The sequence below is a fragment of the Poecilia reticulata genome, linkage group LG5 (assembly GCF_000633615.1).
Source record: "Poecilia reticulata strain Guanapo linkage group LG5, Guppy_female_1.0+MT, whole genome shotgun sequence".
Taxonomy (NCBI): domain Eukaryota; kingdom Metazoa; phylum Chordata; class Actinopteri; order Cyprinodontiformes; family Poeciliidae; genus Poecilia; species Poecilia reticulata.
Window position 1 is genome coordinate 12428852 of NC_024335.1, and position 7966 is coordinate 12436817.

The window sequence follows — 7966 nt, forward strand, 5'->3', positions numbered from 1 at the left end:
TTTTTCTGTAAAAATTGCCTTCTTTGTCTCTTTCTGTTTCTTATTAGCAAATTTGCATGTGTGGCAGGACATCATTTACAGAAATGCTTAACTATTTAGTTTTTGAATATACTTGTGTTAATTTGAGAAACAAACTACTGTCAACTTAAATTCAGTTATAATTCTACAGATGCCATAATGATCATGCAATACATATTCTATAATGTTAAATTGGGAAATTATGATAACAAGCAACAGGAAGACAAAATGTTATTGAATATTATTATAACAAAATCAAATAGGTACATTTCTTAACCTCTCAAAGTCACTTTAAAACACTTGGTTTGTCTCAGTTAATTCATTTTAATTTGAGCTGTTTAATAATTCCCACACACATTTTCATTGATTAATGCAGGATGACTGTATGCCATCGGTATGAAAGGGTTTCTAGTTATGGGCTTATCTTGGCTGAGACTGACCCTTTCTCAACTTTTGCACCATGTAATATTTTATTGCAGTGTCAGAAAATCATGTAGTGAACAACTTACTACAAAATGAACCAAAAGCCCCAAACAATTACTTCTGCTGTGAAGTAGGACTAATCACAGGCAGAGCTCGCCAAGGCTGTATGAGGACCAAAAGAGAATTTTATTGGGCGTCCACCAGCCACTACAGCACCATTTAATGTTGTTAATACCTAATTTTTTTATTTTAATTATGTGGAAAAACATAGCATATTTTATAGTTATAGCTACATGATGTTTATATAAATTGTAATCAAAAACAATTATCTAAAGTAATTGTATTTGCTAAATACCAGAATAATAAATATTCTATTAGATATCTTTTATTCTGATAAAAAATATTATCCCAAAATTTCCTACAGTCATAATAAGGAGTAAAATAGACAATTTATAAAATGAAGTCAAGGTCCTACAGAGAAACAATCAGCCAATCAAGCATAAATTTGAAAATGTTGCACAAACCTGATGGCACAGCTTCCAGACCACTGAAGCATTTAACCAGAAAATCTCTATTTAATTAAACATTACAAAAAAGGGAATCAAGACATAAATCATTAAACACACAGTGAACATAACCCGATTCGTCCCCCAATAAATAATAATAAAAAAACATTCGCACAAAATTTTCAATAACAATTATACGTTTTTATTTCATCAAAACAATTCAGATTTGCACATGGTCCTCATTTCTGCTTTAGGGATTCTTCCAGCTCTGTGGCTTTGTTGACTGACATAAGTAAGTGCAATGCTGCCATCTTGTGGCCTTTGGTGGATATTCACCATGTAAAATGTTGATTTTCCCTCCACATTGTAACCGATTTCAAATGGTGCTAGACATGATGGAAACTCTGAACACCAGAGGAAAACGGTCAGCCTTGATTAGAGGGTCAGAAGAATGGATTCCTATGCTCTTGTCTATTTAAAAGCTGATGTTTTGTAGAGCAATACCGTCTGTCAATATGCAACCCATTCCGGGTCCTATTTCAAATTGTTTTGAAAATTACCATCACAAACCAAACAGCAGTCCTACACTGATTGCTAAAGTGAAGTCTGTTCCTGCTCAAGAACACCGATTTCAAATGGTGCTAGATGGGATTTTAGACTCTAAGACACCATCTGAAACCAGTTCCCTGGGGAGGAGGACTTTAAAGCCGACACAGCTCCTGGCACACCTGGGGGGAAAAAAACTAATGTCGTTGTTTTCAACATGTTTTATGATTCATCTGCAAGGATGGACCTAGAAATGCAGCACCTTCACTTTTGATTTGTCAGAACACTTTAATCAGCATCGAACAACATCAGTGAAAGCTTCATTGACCTACTGTCAGTCTTATATTCTTTCTTTTTTTATTCAGTTCTTCCTCTTATCAAATAGGGCAGCAGAGTGCTGTTGGCATTCTCTTGCCTGTTTGTTTTTTGCTCTCGCTGCATTACAGTAGCAAGCTTTTTTATCTCCAGAGAATGCTGATCTACTTTTTGCTTCTATGAAAGTATGAAAAACAAACTGCTCCTCATTGTTTGAAGCAACCTTCAAGGTTAAGTATAGAGCTGCAACTTCACAAAAGAATGTCTGATAATGAAAGACTAAATTCCAGCCTGTATATATATTTTTTTAGGAATAGATGTCTATTTTCCAAAACAGACATCTACATTTACATGTACACTAGGTAATTTGGGAATAGTACATAGTGTACAATATAAAGATTTTTTGAATGATAGGCAAGATGATGCTATAAAGTTTCTTAAACCTAAACAGGAAACAGTCAGTCAGCTCAACGTTTTAGCAGCTTGTTAGTGCATCAGATGGCCAGGTTCTCAGGATGGTAGGGCATAGTAGCGAAATGGAAACACAGATCAAGCCTGGCAGAAACTGTCAGTGAATCACGGTGTGGAAAAATAGATCTCAGCAGCATTCCCACAGACTTCTTTGTCAGGCATGATGGCATATACTGTGTCTTCTCCTGGGCCAACTTCAGCCATCCGGTGCTGCTCCTGGTCCAAATGGGGTCGACTGTAATTGAAGTCAGAAAAAACAGGTGCTGAAAGGAGCAAATAAAAGTGTTAACAAGTGGCGTCTGACTGAATGAGAAACGGATTCTGGTATTTCTTTTATTTTGAAATAACAGAAGACTCACTGAACTCTGTAGGTCTGGCACTAAATGTGTGGAATGATCCTGGCCTGTCAGAGCCTCCGGCTCCTTGTTATCCTGTTGATGGGAAAAACAACTACTCCAAACTTTCATGTGTCTGTTGGTTACTTCCTAATCTCTTCTTCACTATTAGTTTAGTGTCATGGCTTCTAAAACAAAAACTACTGCACTGGATTTCGCGGATGTATTTTGAGCAGTGGTAATCGAATTAGGCATTTCATTATTGCCACGCAGCCCTGCGGATGTGTGCTTTGGCCAAAAATATTCTCGCTTTCGATAGAATCTGCCACTATTTACACGTCTGCTGTGTCAGCTTCAAGAATAACTCAGGCAGCCATTGTGGTTTAAAGGCTGCAGCGCTTCTTACATCCATCTCCTTCTCGTTTATTATGATGAGCCACGTAACATTGGGGTCTGAGAACGTCTCTGTCTGTTCCTCTCTCCTGCTCCCTTGTTCTTTTAACTCCAAGCCCTCTCACCCTCTCCTGCGCGAGCAGAGGCTTCTGACTGCATCGAAGCTGTTTTATTTTTTTCTGCCGAGTCACCTGACCATCCACTGCTTGTTAAAGGCACATCAGCCCCTTTAAAAATCAAAACAAAAGGAACTTACGCAACCATTAGTTTGATTTGGAACGACATCAAACTGAATACGCTGCTCACTTTTAACACGAAACAGATGGAAATAAAACAAAATAATTCAATTAAAGTGAAATAATAGAAGCAAACCACATACATTTTTGTTTTTAAATAAATAATATAAAAAAAAAGACTTATCCTGACGGTGTCTAACCAGCTTTAATGAACAAATCCATCACTGCATTATGCAGTGCAGGCTGTCAGTAGGTAATTGATGTCACCAGTAGAGAGTCACTGGGTTTGGTCCCATTGGAACAGGTGACGTAAAATCAACAGTGAATGCCTGCATACGTGCAACCTTGTGTTACGTGTGCATAACAGCATGGGGCGGAGCAGTGTGCATGGGTGCACGTGTAAACAGTGTAGGTGGTTAATCCTCTTACAGATTATAGGTCCTAATTTATCAGGAGTGAGAGAGGCAACCTTATCAAGGTAATGTGTTTTTAAACTACCTCCTGACAATCGTGCAGCAGCAAAGTGAGTCAAGATGTGAATCTGAAGACCTCATTTGCAAAATGTTAATTTGTACGTATAAATATATACAGTTGTAATCACACTGATTAATATGAAAAACAATCGCATGATGCAAAAGTACCAATCAGATGTCACTTCCGTTACGACTCGGCCCATTTGGAGGAAAAACAAAAACACACCAAATGTTTGGATCATAAAAGGATCTTGAGTTTAACCTTCTGAATTGCATCATTGTCTCCTAAGGGGTTGGGGATTGTGAAATATTTGTAGAAGTGAGAGCCTCGACATGCTCAGAACAGCCTGACACTGTTTGTTCAACCCAAATGCACAATGGATGGAAATAACTACCACACATCAAGGAGTTGATTTACACGTTGTCACAATCTTTTGGCTCCTCTGCTGCCAGCTGGGATATATCAGATGTTTTGTTGATAAAGAAGGTGGCATAATCTAGCTGCTTCAGGGCATCTTCAGACAGTAAACTGGGTCTCCAGTTTCTGAAACAGGGAGCACCTTTACAAACACAGAAGGGACAAAAACAATCTTATTTGCCTAATTTGCAACTTGATGTCCATTTCAGGTACTCAGACAAGCCTACAGAAAGAAAAACAAGCAATTAAATAATTGGAGCACAGAGCGGCCTCTTGGGTTACATCACAGTCACTAACTGTGCTCCAGCACTGTTCGAAAAACAGTTCTGGAGGACATAAGGTGTCTACCTGCGAACAAATGCTGCCTCACACTTGTCTATTAATACACCGTCATGTAGCGAGGCCAGCAGTGCACCGGGTTTAATTTTAGCACTGTCATCTCTCGGCCCTGTGCCACTTCCCATTCTATAATCTGAGCGTAGGAGGGATCCGTTTTGAGAGCCAGTGGGTCGCTCGCCATTTTCTCTGATGGTTTATGTTGGCCACAGGTGACGCTGGCCCTGCGCTGCAAACACATTTCTCAGGATATTCACAGTGCTTCTTTTGTCTTTGAAGTATGTCTTCGCTCATTTTAAACCCACAGCATCAGCTGAATTTTAAGCAGAGACTGCGTTCTTATTCTAACTACATCTACTGCTGGCAGAATTTGTCCCCAAAACTGTGATTAAAACTATGTTGCGTCTATTTACTTGACTTGAGAGGCTTGCACCTCACCGCAAAAGAATAACAAAATAACTATTGAGGTCACATTTCCTTGTTTGGGAAACTGGGTCACTTGTTCCACTGGTCAGCCTAGAAACTCCTGGTAAACATGATGGCTGATCCTCACAATCCATAAAACATGGAACGATGCGCTTTTCCTGGCCAGCTCACGTAATGTACAGCACATAGTGTAATATATGCATTTGGAAGCATGTAAAAACATAGTCGTAAACCGTGTCACTTACTCTCTGATCAGATTATACCTCTTACTGGAACCTTGATGTGTTTGCTTAAAAACTGCCATAACACCATTACCTCCAGGAGTCAAGTTTCTATTCAGCGAACATAATTAAAGTTCTAAAGGTACTCTTCCCTCCCTTTCTCGCTCTCTCAGCCTCTCTTCTTACATTTGCTTGCCAGTGGTTTTGCAACTCATGAGCTCTATTGGTGATTCAGCTGATGACTGAACAAATCCACTCGACAGGATGGTGTTAGCCGCCCCTACCTTTCTCATTTTCACCTCAGGGCACCGTGATAAGTGATGAAGCTCTTGGTTTCTATCTTTTTTTGGCAGGTGAACAGCAGGAAGCACCACACCTTCGAACATCACAATTGAATCAAGTTAGAATAGAGGCCCACAGTGTATGTGCCACCCACAATAGTGTCACTTCATAAGATACTTTCGACTCATTTTGTGCCATGCAGGGATGATTTTCAATGTCTAAGGTAATACATTTGCTAAGTGGTTCACAAGTAAATAGCAAAAGGAGTCAAATCAAGGTACAATTCAGCTGAAAAATTGCTTAAAGAATTTGAGATTCATTTTAATGTTATTAAAACAAAATGTGTTAAACAGACCAATAAAAGCAAACAATGAGAAATAAAGAGGAGTGCAGCAGATCATTTGGTCCAATTAGTATTTTACTCAACAACGCCCCCTACATTCGGGAAGCACATCTTGTTTTGAACATATCAAGTGCGCACTATAAAGCCAGATTACTATTTCGGACTCTTGAGATCTGTGTGACGCAGCAAAACCCTGACAGACAACGGAAACTTAAATAAAGCTGCGTCATCACTGAGTTTGTATTTCCTCTGAAAAGACGCAAACAACAGAGCAGTCCTCTCGCGTCGAATTTCAACCACGTTTAACTGCGTATCTCAAGAATATGAGTATTTTTCTTTCATGAATAATAGTGTCGTGGAATGTCGGTGACAGAATAAACACAGCCCGTAAGGCCACGGGACGGTGAGTGACTGTGGTAATATGTACTGCGTAACATCGTCCTCTCCCACAACAGGATTACGCACTATCCATCTCTTGCGCAGCATCCTATTCCGAGCTCTTCCTTGACACGCCATCCCTGCCGATTCCACGTTTTGTTTACATCCACATTTAGTCATTAAAATCGGACAAAAGTCGAGTTTTAGAGCAACCGCAAGCAGGCTGACATGCCGTCGCAGCGAGTTTCGTCCCTCGCAGTGGAAATTCCCACTGGATTTCATGTGGCTTGTCGGACTTCGCGCTGACGCAGTTTCATTTACCTGTTGTCATACCCATGATGAAACATCAAGATTATTAAAAAAAAAAAAAAAAAGTGTTCAGAACCGTTCTCATTACGAAACCACAGCCTATACACGGCCGTGATAAAAAACACTTTTATTCGCTTTCATGAAACATCAAGCAACTCTTTCCCGAGCGCCTCCAGGCTCTGATTCTTACCTTCTCATCTGGCGCTCCGGTGGTTATGAATTACGTAGTGGTATTCTCTACGCAACCTACGCAGTATTATGTCGCCTCGACCATGTAATAACACAAATAACTTACGTGTTTAGCTCAAGCCTTCCCTCCATCTGTGCTGAAGAAATGTGTACCTCATCCTGGCCGGCGCCACCCAGTTCCGGCCCTCGCTGAATATTGACTCCGCCAGGTTCCCGTTTTGGCCTTATTCTGGTTATTATCAATCTCAGAGCGCATGTTTGTCACAGTGTATCCCCTAACGATTTTCCATAGCGCAACATGGGAACCCCGCCCCTGACACTCCTCCGATCACTGATTGGCTGAGAGGATGGAGAGCGTTTCCTCATCGAGAGACTCACATGTGGCTGACGCATGTTTACAAACATCGTGTAAGATCACATGGTAATGAGCGTCCATTTACCGTAAACTACGTCCCTCTGACGCTATGGCCAGATGTCGTGCTGAGAACTTTTTCTTTTTTTCCTTATTGCAGCTTTATGAAAAAATTAATCGTTGCGTATTTGTTTTTATTCTAGTTATTTTTTGTTTTCTTTGTAATGATTAGCTGTATGATTATATCAGTTACTCGCTTATTCTTTCATCCGTAGGCATAAGAAACAGAAACAGTAATTTTACAGTTGTGTCCGAAAGGCTAAATAATACCTATACCTATTCGGTTACCCTATATATAAACTATATATGTTTTAAAAGCAGTGACCAATGTTGTGCTTTTACTAGGCAGAAACAGCAGTTAGGCTTTTGTTGCCACTTATCTTCAAATATTTTCAGTTTTTTTCCTCCCCGTTTTTTTCTTTTTGTTGTAAATTTCCATTGATGTTTCATAATGCTTGAAGATCCAAAAATCTGTCATCCATAATAATAGAAGATGCTCAGATCTTCCTGGAATATTTTTGCAATGACATCTTTTTTACAGCAGATGGCAGTGCGACCCAGCTTTCTTTGTTTTTTAATTTCTTTATTTTTTTCTTACAATGGTGATTATAAAAAATAAAACAAGACAATAGAGTCAAGTACATAAAAATCTATAAACAATTAACTACTACTACTACTACTACTACTACTTCTACTACTACTACTACTACTACTAATAATAATAATAATAATAATAATAATAATAATAATAATAATAATAATAATAATAATAATAATATGAATAAATAATAATAATCGAATAAATTTACCTTGGAAGTTTGCATTTTTACTCGGATGTTTCCATACAACTTAAATCCATAGAAGCCTATATCTTCTAATATTATAAAGAGTATGGTTTAAATTAATTTAAATCAAGACTATAATAGATTTGCTTTC

At 38.8% G+C, this 7966-nt stretch overlaps 1 long non-coding RNA gene across 1 annotated transcript; it reads right to left on the bottom strand.

The window, feature by feature from the left end:
- Window positions 1–1126: 1126 nt before the first annotated feature.
- On the bottom strand, window positions 1127–6942 carry LOC103464740 (uncharacterized). The gene is made up of 2 exons (XR_001776585.1): window positions 6725–6942; window positions 1127–2710 (listed from the first exon to the last, which is right to left on the bottom strand). It is a non-coding gene; the product is annotated as an uncharacterized LOC103464740 (long non-coding RNA).
- Window positions 6943–7966: the final 1024 nt, after the last annotated feature.